Source organism: Cryptomeria japonica, unplaced genomic scaffold (genome assembly GCF_030272615.1).
Source record: "Cryptomeria japonica unplaced genomic scaffold, Sugi_1.0 HiC_scaffold_271, whole genome shotgun sequence".
NCBI lineage: Eukaryota > Viridiplantae > Streptophyta > Pinopsida > Cupressales > Cupressaceae > Cryptomeria > Cryptomeria japonica.
In genome coordinates this window covers 172,501-184,947 of record NW_026729093.1, presented here as the reverse complement: position 1 = coordinate 184,947, position 12,447 = coordinate 172,501, and the positions used below count along the sequence as shown (strand labels likewise).

At 62.9% G+C, this 12,447-nt stretch overlaps 2 non-coding genes across 2 annotated transcripts; both read left to right on the top strand.

Moving 5' to 3' along the window:
* The first annotated feature begins 1,009 nt into the window (after positions 1-1,009).
* Positions 1,010-1,128, top strand: LOC131869852 (5S ribosomal RNA). Its single transcript, XR_009368221.1, has one exon. It is a non-coding gene; the product is annotated as a 5S ribosomal RNA (ribosomal RNA).
* A 7,804-nt stretch (positions 1,129-8,932) lies between these two features.
* Positions 8,933-9,051, top strand: LOC131869850 (5S ribosomal RNA). The gene has a single exon (XR_009368219.1). It is a non-coding gene; the product is annotated as a 5S ribosomal RNA (ribosomal RNA).
* Positions 9,052-12,447: the final 3,396 nt, after the last annotated feature.

The following is a 12,447-nucleotide window of genomic DNA, read 5'->3' as shown; positions in this document are numbered from 1 at the left end:
AGGTGGGTGCCAAGGAACCAAGGTGGGTGTCTGGGTGGGTGCCGAGGTGGGAGCCAGGGTGGGTCCCAAGGTGAGTGCAAAGGTGGGTGCCAGGGTCAAGGTGAGTGCCAATGTGGGTTCCAAGGTGCCAGGGTCAGGGTGAGTGCCAATGTGGGTTCAAAGGTGCTAAGTTGGGTGCGAGGTTGGGTGCGAGGGTGGGTGGGTGCCAAGGTGTGCTAGGTGGAAGCCCGGGTGGGTCGGCATCCCATGGGTGTCGAGTTGGGTGCCTGATGGGTGCTTCTTGTCAAGTTTTAGTCGTCGGGACTCATTTCGAGCCTTAGAGGTCGTTTCTTGTCCGGTTGCCCTGTCTTCGACCTGGGAACCCAATTTTGGTCCTCGGGTCCCATTTTTTTTTGTCTCGCATCCCACTTTTGGCCTGTGGCCTTTTCGGGGTCGATTCTCGTTTTGGGCATCAGAGCATGTTTCTTCTCCTAAAACCCAATATTTGTTTATTAAGTCTCGGAACACATTTTTGTTCTCGTGGACCCATCATGGGTCTTGGAACGCATTTGTGGTCCTTGGGTCCCATTTTGCATCCCGAAACTTGTGTTTTGGTGCTTGATCCCTATTTTGGGTGCCCACCTTGCACCAAGTGCGCACCCGGGGCAAACCGAGCGCCTTGGTGCACCGGGGCAAGATCGAGCGTGCACCCGAGGCGCCCCGAACATGCACCAAGGTGCACTCGGCCCACATGTGAGCGCAGGTCGTTGCGCCCGAGGTGGTGTGTGGGCACCGCGTTGCAGACGGGACACTGCACGCACACGACGCCCCCTCCAGGTGCACGCACGTAGGCCGGGCCGGGTGCACACCCGACGCCCTAGCAAGGTGCGCGCACCCGGGCAGGGCTCACACTTGGCGAACGGGGCGCACTTCGCGAGGGAGGGTGTGCACCTCGACGGGGGTGGGTGGCCGGGGTGGATTCGCACGTGGGTCGCGGTTTGCTAAGTACACACTGCGACAAGCTCATAACGGGTGCGATCATACCAGCATTAGTGCACCGGATCCCATCAGAACTCCGCAGTTAAGCGCGCTTGGGCCGGAGTAGTACTGGGATGGGTGACCTCCCGGGAAGTCCCGGTGTTGCACCCTTTTTTAGTTTTTCGCCGGGCGTCGCAATGCTATTTGAATAAACCTTTTGCCCGTTTGCGTTCTCGTCGGGGCCGGGCCGGGCCGGGGTGCGCTGCCCGCACTACCGCGCGCGCGGGGGCGACACCGAGCGCGCACCCGAGGCACCCCGAGCACACAGGCCACGGTGCAACCCGGGCGTTGTGCGCGCACCCCGGTGCGCCCGAGGTGCTGCGCGCGCACCCAGGTGAAATCGGTGTGCACCTCGGCCAGTGCGCGCTCGGTCGAGTCGCGCACGTTGGCCAAGGTGCACGGTGATGTTTCTTACTCTAAGGTTCCGCACCAGACGCCCGGGACAGGTGAGCGAAGCTGGGCGGGGCCGGGTGCGCGGCCGGGGCAGGTGCACGCAGCTGGAGAGAGCTTTGGAGCACACTTCGGAGCGCACCAATGATGCGCTCCATTCAAAAGTTTCCTGAAAAGGCAAAAAAAGTTGAGATTATAGAATTTCCCACTTGAGAGATTGTAAAAAAAAAAAATTTAAAATGAAGGAAACGCGGGTGCCAAGGTGTGCGCAGCCCAGCCAAGGTGTGCGCACCAAGGCGCCCACCCTGGCGAAGGTGCACGCAAGGTGCGCACCCGAGGCAAACCGGACAATTAACCCAACTTTCGACTTCGCGCGCACCTTGGAGCGCACTTCGGAGCGCTCCTTGGTGCGCACCAATCTTGGGCACCTCGGAGTGCACCATGGCGCCCACCAAGGTGCGCACCCGGGGCAAACCGAGCTCCGACTTCGTGCGCACCTTGGAGCGCACGAAAGGTGCGCACCATGGCGCCCACCAAGGTGCGCAGCCCAGCCAAGGCGTGCGCATCAAGGTGCGCACCCTGGCGAAGGTGCGCACCCGGGGCAAACCGAGCTCCGACTTCGTGCGCACCTTGGAGCGCACAAAAGGTGCGCAACCCAGCCAAGGTGTGCGCACCCCGGTCAAACCGAGCTCCGAATCGTGCGCACCAGAGGTGCACGCCATCGTGCGCACCTTGGAGCACACTTCGGAGCCCTCCTTGGTGCGCGCCGATGTTGCGCACCTCGGAGCGCACCCGGGGAAAACAATGCAATTAACCCGACTTTCGACTTCGTGGGCACCTCGGAGCGCTCTCGGGTTCGCACCTCGGAGCACACCGAGGTGCGCACCTTTGATGCGCTGCCTTCACCAATTTCCAGAAAAGGCAAGAAAACATTGAGAAGGTGTGCGCACCGAGGTGCCCACCCTGGCGAAGGTGCACGCGAGGTGCGCACCCGGGGCAAACCGGGCTCCGACTTCGTGCACGCCGCACCTTGGAGCACACTTCGGAGCGCTCCTTGGTGCGCACCAGGGCGCGCAACCCAGCCGAGGTGCCCACCCCGGCGAAGGTGCACGCGAGGTGCGCACCCGGGGCAAACCGGGCTCCGACTTCGTGCACGCCATGGTGCCCACCGCGGCGAAGGTGCACGCGAGGTGCGCACCCGGGGCAAACCGGGCTCCGACTTCGTGCACGCCGCACCTTGGAGCACACTTCGGAGCGCTCCTTGGTGCGCACCATGGTGCCCACCAGGGCGCGCAACCCCGCCGAAGGTGCACGCGAGGTGCGCACCCGGGGCAAACCGGGCTCCGACTTCGTGCACGCCGCACCTTGGAGCACACTTCGGAGCGCTCCTTGGTGCGCACCATGGTGCCCACCAGGGCGCGCAACCCCGCCGAAGGTGCACGCGAGGTGCGCACCCGGGGCAAACCGGGCTCCGACTTCGTGCACGCCATGGTGCGCACCGCGGCGAAGGTGCGCACCCGGGGCAAACCGGGCTCCGACTTCGTGCACGCCGCACCTTGGAGCACACTTCGGAGCGCTCCTTGGTGCGCACCAGGGCGCGCAACCCAGCCGAGGTGCCCACCCCGGCGAAGGTGCACGCGAGGTGCGTACCCGGGGCAAACCGGGCTCCGACTTCGTGCACGCCGCACCTTGGAGCACACTTCGGAGCGCTCCTTGGTGCGCACCATGGTGCCCACCAGGCCGCGCAACCCAGCCAAGGTGTGCGCACCAAGGTGCACGCGAGGTGCGCACCCGGGGCAAACCGGGGTCCGACTTCGTGCACGCCGCACCTTGGAGCACACATCGGGGCGCTCCCGGGTTCGCACCGGCGTTGCGCACCGTGGTGGGCACCTCGGAGCACACCAAGGTGGGCAGCGAGGTGCGCACCTTTGATGCGATGCCTTCACTAATTTCCATAAAAGGCAAAAAAAAAACGAGATTTTAAAATTTCCGTTTTGAAAGATAGTGAGAAAAAGGGAATGCTGGTGCCATCTTGAGCCCGCCCTGGTGCGCAGCCCAGCCAAGGTGTGCGCACCAAGGTGCCCACCCTGGCGAAGGTGCGCGCCCGGGCAATTAACCCAACTTCCAACTTCGCGCGCGCCAGGGTGGGAGCGCACCCAACAACCGGGCCTGGGAAGAGCCAATGCGAGAAACCCCACCAAACGCTCTGACAAAAAAAGAGGGGGCGCTCCAGTAACCCCGCTTCGGAGCGCACCCTGGGCAAACCCAGCCAAGGTGCCCACCCCGGCCAAGGTGCAGGCGAGGTGCGCACCCGGGGCAAACCGGGCTCCGACAACGTGCACGCCGCACCTTGGAGCACACTTCGTAGCGCTCCCGGGTGCGCACCTCAGAGCACACCAAGGTGGGCAGCGAGGTGCGCACCTTTGATGCGCTGCCTTCACTAATTTCCAGAAAAGGCAAAAAAAAAAGGAGATTTTAAAATTTCCGTTTTGAAAGATAGTGAAAAAAACGGAACGCGCGTGCCATCTTGAGCCCGCCCTGGTGCGCAGCCCAGGTAAGGTGCCCACCCTGGCAAAGGTGCGCACCCGGGCAATTAACCCTACTTCCGACTTCGTGCGCGCCAGGGTGGCAACCGGGCCTCGGAAGAGCCAATGCGAGAAACCCCACCAAACGCTCCGACAAAAAAAGAGGCGGCGCTCCAATAACCCCGCTTCGGAGCGCAGCCGGGGCAAACCCAGCCAAGGTGCCCACCCCGACGAAGGTGCACGCGAGGTGCGCACCCGGGGCAAACCGGGCTCCGACAACGTGCACGCAGCACCTTGGAGCACACTTCGAAGCACTCCCGGGTGCCCACCGGCGTTGCGCACCGTGGTGGGCAGCGAGGTGCGCACCTTTGATGCGCTGCCTTCACTAATTTCCAGAAAAAGGCAAAAAAAAATGAGATTTTAAAATTTCCGTTTTGAAAGATAGTGAAAAAAAAGGAACGCGGGTGCCATCTTGAGCCCGCCCTGGTGCGCAGCCCAGGCAAGGCATGCGCACCAAGGTGCCCACCCGAGGTGCACACCCGGGGCAAACCGGGCTCCGACTTCGTGCAGGCCGCACCTTGGAGCACACTTCGGAGCGCTCCTTGGTGCGCACCATGGTGCCCACCAGGGCGCGCAACCCAGCCAAGGTCTGCACACCAAGGTGCCCACCCCGGCGAAGGTGCACGCGAGGTGCGCACCCGGGGCAAACCGGGCTCCGACTTCGTGCACGCCATGGTGCCCACCGCGGCGAAGGTGCACGCGAGGTGCGCACCCGGGGCAAACCGGGCTCCGACTTCGTGCACGCCGCACCTTGGAGCACACTTCGGAGCGCTCCTTGGTGCGCACCATGGTGCCCACCAGGGCGCGCAACCCAGCCAAGGTGTGCGCACCAAGGTGCACGCGAGGTGCGCACCCGGGGCAAACCGGGGTCCGACTTCGTGCACGCCGCACCTTGGAGCACACATCGGAGCGCTCCCAGGTTCGCACCAGCGTTGCGCACCTTTGATGCGCTGCCTTCACTAATTTCCAGAAAAGGCAAAAAAAAACGATATTTTAAAATTTCCGTTCTGAAAGATAGTGAAAAAAACGGAACGCGGGTGCCATCTTGAGCCCTTCCTGGTGCGCAGCCCAGGCAAGTTGTGCACACCAAGGTGCCCACCCTGGCGGAGGTGCGCGCCCGGGGCAAACCGGGCTCCGACTTCGTGCACTGCATGGTGCCCACCAAGGCGCGCAACCCAGCCAAGGTGCCCACCGCAGCGAAGGTGCACGCGAGGTGCACACCCGGGGCAAACCGGGCTCCGACTTCGTGCACGCCGCACCTTGGAGCACACTTCAGAGCGCTCCTTGGTGCGCACCAGGGCGCGCAACCCAGCCGAGGTGCCCACCCCGGCGAAGGTGCACGCGAGGTGCGCACCCGGGGCAAACCGGGCTCCGACTTCGTGCACGCCATGGTGCCCACCGCGGCGAAGGTGCGCACCCGGGGCAAACCGGGCTCCGACTTCGTGCACGCCGCACCTTGGAGCACACTTCGGAGCGCTCCTTGGTGCGCACCATGGTGCCCACCAGGCCGCGCAACCCAGCCAAGGTGTGCGCACCAAGGTGCACGCGAGGTGCGCACCCGGGGCAAACCGGGGTCCGACTTCGTGCACGCCGCACCTTGGAGCACACATCGGGGCGCTCCCGGGTTCGCACCGGCGTTGCGCACCGTGGTGGGCACCTCGGAGCACACCAAGGTGGGCAGCGAGGTGCGCACCTTTGATGCGATGCCTTCACTAATTTCCATAAAAGGCAAAAAAAAAACGAGATTTTAAAATTTCCGTTTTGAAAGATAGTGAGAAAAAGGGAATGCTGGTGCCATCTTGAGCCCGCCCTGGTGCGCAGCCCAGCCAAGGTTTGCGCACCAAGGTGCCCACCCTGGCGAAGGTGCGCGCCCGGGCAATTAACCCAACTTCCAACTTCGCGCGCGCCAGGGTGGGAGCGCACCCAACAACCGGGCCTGGGAAGAGCCAATGCGAGAAACCCCACCAAACTCTCTGACAAAAAAAGAGGGGGCGCTCCAGTAACCCCGCTTCGGAGCGCACCCTGGGCAAACCCAGCCAAGGTGCCCACCCCGGCCAAGGTGCAGGCGAGGTGCGCACCCGGGGCAAACCGGGCTCCGACAACGTGCACGCCGCACCTTGGAGCACACTTCGTAGCGCTCCCGGGTGCGCACCTCAGAGCACACCAAGGTGGGCAGCGAGGTGCGCACCTTTGATGCGCTGCCTTCACTAATTTCCAGAAAAGGCAAAAAAAAAAGGAGATTTTAAAATTTCCGTTTTGAAAGATAGTGAAAAAAACGGAACGCGCGTGCCATCTTGAGCCCGCCCTGGTGCGCAGCCCAGGTAAGGTGCCACCCTGGCAAAGGTGCGCACCCGGGCAATTAACCCTACTTCCGACTTCGTGCGCGCCAGGGTGGCAACCGGGCCTCGGAAGAGCCAATGCGAGAAACCCCACCAAACGCTCCGACAAAAAAAGAGGCGGCGCTCCAATAACCCCGCTTCGGAGCGCAGCCGGGGCAAACCAAGCCAAGGTGCCCACCCCGACGAAGGTGCACGCGAGGTGCGCACCCGGGGCAAACCGGGCTCCGACAACGTGCACGCAACACCTTGGAGCACACTTCGAAGCACTCCCGGGTGCCCACCGGCGTTGCGCACCGTGGTGGGCAGCGAGGTGCGCACCTTTGATGCGCTGCCTTCACTAATTTCCAGAAAAAGGCAAAAAAAAATGAGATTTTAAAATTTCCGTTTTGAAAGATAGTGAAAAAAAAGGAACGCGGGTGCCATCTTGAGCCCGCCCTGGTGCGCAGCCCAGGCAAGGCATGCGCACCAAGGTGCCCACCCGAGGTGCACACCCGGGGCAAACCGGGCTCCGACTTCGTGCAGGCCGCACCTTGGAGCACACTTCGGAGCGCTCCTTGGTGCGCACCATGTTGCCCACCAGGGCGCACCCGGGGCAAACCGGGCTCCGACTTTGTGCACGCCGCACCTTGGAGCACACATCGGAGCGCTCCCAGGTTCGCACCAGCGTTGCGCACCTTTGATGCGCTGCCTTCACTAATTTCCAGAAAAGGCAAAAAAAAACGATATTTTAAAATTTCCGTTCTGAAAGATAGTGAAAAAAACGGAACGCGGGTGCCATCTTGAGCCCTTCCTGGTGCGCAGCCCAGGCAAGTTGTGCGCACCAAGGTGCCCACCCTGGCGGAGGTGCGCGCCCGGGGCAAACCGGGCTCCGACTTCGTGCACTGCATGGTGCCCACCAAGGCGCGCAACCCAGCCAAGGTGCCCACCGCAGCGAAGGTGCACGCGAGGTGCGCACCCGAGGTGCACACCCGGGGCAAACCGGGCTCCGACTTCGTGCACGCCGCACCTTGGAGCACACTTCAGAGCGCTCCTTGGTACGCACCAGGGCGCGCAACCCAGCCAAGGTGCTCACCCCGGCGAAGGTGCACGCGAGGTGCGCACCCGGGGCAAACCGGGCTCGGACTTCGTGCACGCCGCACCTTGGAGCACACATCGGAGCGCTCCCAGGTTCGCACCAGCATTGCGCACCTTTGATGCGCTGCCTTCACTAATTTCCAGAAAAGGCAAAAAAAAGAAAAAAATGAGATTTTAAAATTTCCGTTTTGAAAGATAGTGAAAAAAACGGAACGCGGGTGCCATCTTGAGCCCGCCCTGGTGTGCAGCCCAGGCAAGTTGTGCGCACCAAGGCACCCACCCTGGCCAAGGTGGGTCACGGGGTGGGTCCTAGGGTGGGTAACGGGGTGGGTACTAAGGTGCGTGCCAAGGTGGGTCATAGGGTGGGTGCCAAGGTGGGCACCAGGGTGGGTGTGCACCAACCCTAGCCAGGGTAGGTCACGGGGTGGTTGTCGGGGTGGGCGTCAAGGAGCCAAGGTGGGTGGCAAGTAGCCAAGTTGCGTGCCAAGGTGGGTGTCGGGGTGGGTGCCAAGGATCCAAGGTGGGTGCCAAGGAACCAAGGTGGGTGTCTGGGTGGGTGCCGAGGTGGGAGCCAGGGTGGGTCCCAAGGTGAGTGCAAAGGTGGGTGCCAGGGTCAAGGTGAGTGCCAATGTGGGTTCCAAGGTGCCAGGGTCAGGGTGAGTGCCAATGTGGGTTCAAAGGTGCTAAGTTGGGTGCGAGGTTGGGTGCGAGGGTGGGTGGGTGCCAAGGTGTGCTAGGTGGAAGCCCGGGTGGGTCGGCATCCCATGGGTGTCGAGTTGGGTGCCTGATGGGTGCTTCTTGTCAAGTTTTAGTCGTCGGGACTCATTTCGAGCCTTAGAGGTCGTTTCTTGTCCGGTTGCCCTGTCTTCGACCTGGGAACCCAATTTTGGTCCTCGGGTCCCATTTTTTTTTGTCTCGCATCCCACTTTTGGCCTGTGGCCTTTTCGGGGTCGATTCTCGTTTTGGGCATCAGAGCATGTTTCTTCTCCTAAAACCCAATATTTGTTTATTAAGTCTCGGAACACATTTTTGTTCTCGTGGACCCATCATGGGTCTTGGAACGCATTTGTGGTCCTTGGGTCCCATTTTGCATCCCGAAACTTGTGTTTTGGTGCTTGATCCCTATTTTGGGTGCCCACCTTGCACCAAGTGCGCACCCGGGGCAAACCGAGCGCCTTGGTGCACCGGGGCAAGATCGAGCGTGCACCCGAGGCGCCCCGAACATGCACCAAGGTGCACTCGGCCCACATGTGAGCGCAGGTCGTTGCGCCCGAGGTGGTGTGTGGGCACCGCGTTGCAGACGGGACACTGCACGCACACGACGCCCCCTCCAGGTGCACGCACGTAGGCCGGGCCGGGTGCACACCCGACGCCCTAGCAAGGTGCGCGCACCCGGGCAGGGCTCACACTTGGCGAACGGGGCGCACTTCGCGAGGGAGGGTGTGCACCTCGACGGGGGTGGGTGGCCGGGGTGGATTCGCACGTGGGTCGCGGTTTGCTAAGTACACACTGCGACAAGCTCATAACGGGTGCGATCATACCAGCGTTAGTGCACCGGATCCCATCAGAACTCCGCAGTTAAGCGCGCTTGGGCCGGAGTAGTACTGGGATGGGTGACCTCCCGGGAAGTCCCGGTGTTGCACCCTTTTTTAGTTTTTCGCCGGGCATCGCAATGCTATTTGAATAAACCTTTTGCCCGTTTGCGTTCTCGTCGGGGCCGGGCCGGGCCGGGGTGCGCTGCCCGCACTACCGCGCGCGCGGGGGCGACACCGAGCGCGCACCCGAGGCGCCCCGAGCACACAGGCCACGGTGCAACCCGGGCGTTGTGCGCGCACCCCGGTGCGCCCGAGGTGCTGCGCGCGCACCCAGGTGAAATCGGTGTGCACCTCGGCCAGTGCGCGCTCGGTCGAGTCGCGCACGTTGGCCAAGGTGCACGGTGATGTTTCTTACTCTAAGGTTCCGCACCAGACGCCCGGGACAGGTGAGCGAAGCTGGGCGGGGCCGGGTGCGCGGCCGGGGCAGGTGCACGCAGCTGGAGAGAGCTTTGGAGCACACTTCGGAGCGCACCAATGATGCGCTCCATTCAAAAGTTTCCTGAAAAGGCAAAAAAAGTTGAGATTATAGAATTTCCCACTTGAGAGATTGTAAAAAAAAAAAATTTAAAATGAAGGAAACGCGGGTGCCAAGGTGTGCGCAGCCCAGCCAAGGTGTGCGCACCAAGGCGCCCACCCTGGCGAAGGTGCACGCAAGGTGCGCACCCGAGGCAAACCGGACAATTAACCCAACTTTCGACTTCGCGCGCACCTTGGAGCGCACTTCGGAGCGCTCCTTGGTGCGCACCAATCTTGGGCACCTCGGAGTGCACCATGGCGCCCACCAAGGTGCGCACCCGGGGCAAACCGAGCTCCGACTTCGTGCGCACCTTGGAGCGCACGAAAGGTGCGCACCATGGCGCCCACCAAGGTGCGCAGCCCAGCCAAGGCGTGCGCATCAAGGTGCGCACCCTGGCGAAGGTGCGCACCCGGGGCAAACCGAGCTCCGACTTCGTGCGCACCTTGGAGCGCACAAAAGGTGCGCAACCCAGCCAAGGTGTGCGCACCCCGGTCAAACCGAGCTCCGAATCGTGCGCACCAGAGGTGCACGCCATCGTGCGCACCTTGGAGCACACTTCGGAGCCCTCCTTGGTGCGCGCCGATGTTGCGCACCTCGGAGCGCACCCGGGGAAAACAATGCAATTAACCCGACTTTCGACTTCGTGGGCACCTCGGAGCGCTCTCGGGTTCGCACCTCGGAGCACACCGAGGTGCGCACCTTTGATGCGCTGCCTTCACCAATTTCCAGAAAAGGCAAGAAAACATTGAGAAGGTGTGCGCACCGAGGTGCCCACCCTGGCGAAGGTGCACGCGAGGTGCGCACCCGGGGCAAACCGGGCTCCGACTTCGTGCACGCCGCACCTTGGAGCACACTTCGGAGCGCTCCTTGGTGCGCACCAGGGCGCGCAACCCAGCCGAGGTGCCCACCCCGGCGAAGGTGCACGCGAGGTGCGCACCCGGGGCAAACCGGGCTCCGACTTCGTGCACGCCATGGTGCCCACCGCGGCGAAGGTGCACGCGAGGTGCGCACCCGGGGCAAACCGGGCTCCGACTTCGTGCACGCCGCACCTTGGAGCACACTTCGGAGCGCTCCTTGGTGCGCACCATGGTGCCCACCAGGGCGCGCAACCCCGCCGAAGGTGCACGCGAGGTGCGCACCCGGGGCAAACCGGGCTCCGACTTCGTGCACGCCGCACCTTGGAGCACACTTCGGAGCGCTCCTTGGTGCGCACCATGGTGCCCACCAGGGCGCGCAACCCCGCCGAAGGTGCACGCGAGGTGCGCACCCGGGGCAAACCGGGCTCCGACTTCGTGCACGCCATGGTGCGCACCGCGGCGAAGGTGCGCACCCGGGGCAAACCGGGCTCCGACTTCGTGCACGCCGCACCTTGGAGCACACTTCGGAGCGCTCCTTGGTGCGCACCAGGGCGCGCAACCCAGCCGAGGTGCCCACCCCGGCGAAGGTGCACGCGAGGTGCGTACCCGGGGCAAACCGGGCTCCGACTTCGTGCACGCCGCACCTTGGAGCACACTTCGGAGCGCTCCTTGGTGCGCACCATGGTGCCCACCAGGCCGCGCAACCCAGCCAAGGTGTGCGCACCAAGGTGCACGCGAGGTGCGCACCCGGGGCAAACCGGGGTCCGACTTCGTGCACGCCGCACCTTGGAGCACACATCGGGGCGCTCCCGGGTTCGCACCGGCGTTGCGCACCGTGGTGGGCACCTCGGAGCACACCAAGGTGGGCAGCGAGGTGCGCACCTTTGATGCGATGCCTTCACTAATTTCCATAAAAGGCAAAAAAAAAACGAGATTTTAAAATTTCCGTTTTGAAAGATAGTGAGAAAAAGGGAATGCTGGTGCCATCTTGAGCCCGCCCTGGTGCGCAGCCCAGCCAAGGTGTGCGCACCAAGGTGCCCACCCTGGCGAAGGTGCGCGCCCGGGCAATTAACCCAACTTCCAACTTCGCGCGCGCCAGGGTGGGAGCGCACCCAACAACCGGGCCTGGGAAGAGCCAATGCGAGAAACCCCACCAAACGCTCTGACAAAAAAAGAGGGGGCGCTCCAGTAACCCCGCTTCGGAGCGCACCCTGGGCAAACCCAGCCAAGGTGCCCACCCCGGCCAAGGTGCAGGCGAGGTGCGCACCCGGGGCAAACCGGGCTCCGACAACGTGCACGCCGCACCTTGGAGCACACTTCGTAGCGCTCCCGGGTGCGCACCTCAGAGCACACCAAGGTGGGCAGCGAGGTGCGCACCTTTGATGCGCTGCCTTCACTAATTTCCAGAAAAGGCAAAAAAAAAAGGAGATTTTAAAATTTCCGTTTTGAAAGATAGTGAAAAAAACGGAACGCGCGTGCCATCTTGAGCCCGCCCTGGTGCGCAGCCCAGGTAAGGTGCCCACCCTGGCAAAGGTGCGCACCCGGGCAATTAACCCTACTTCCGACTTCGTGCGCGCCAGGGTGGCAACCGGGCCTCGGAAGAGCCAATGCGAGAAACCCCACCAAACGCTCCGACAAAAAAAGAGGCGGCGCTCCAATAACCCCGCTTCGGAGCGCAGCCGGGGCAAACCCAGCCAAGGTGCCCACCCCGACGAAGGTGCACGCGAGGTGCGCACCCGGGGCAAACCGGGCTCCGACAACGTGCACGCAGCACCTTGGAGCACACTTCGAAGCACTCCCGGGTGCCCACCGGCGTTGCGCACCGTGGTGGGCAGCGAGGTGCGCACCTTTGATGCGCTGCCTTCACTAATTTCCAGAAAAAGGCAAAAAAAAATGAGATTTTAAAATTTCCGTTTTGAAAGATAGTGAAAAAAAAGGAACGCGGGTGCCATCTTGAGCCCGCCCTGGTGCGCAGCCCAGGCAAGGCATGCGCACCAAGGTGCCCACCCGAGGTGCACACCCGGGGCAAACCGGGCTCCGACTTCGTGCAGGCCGCACCTTGGAGCACACTTC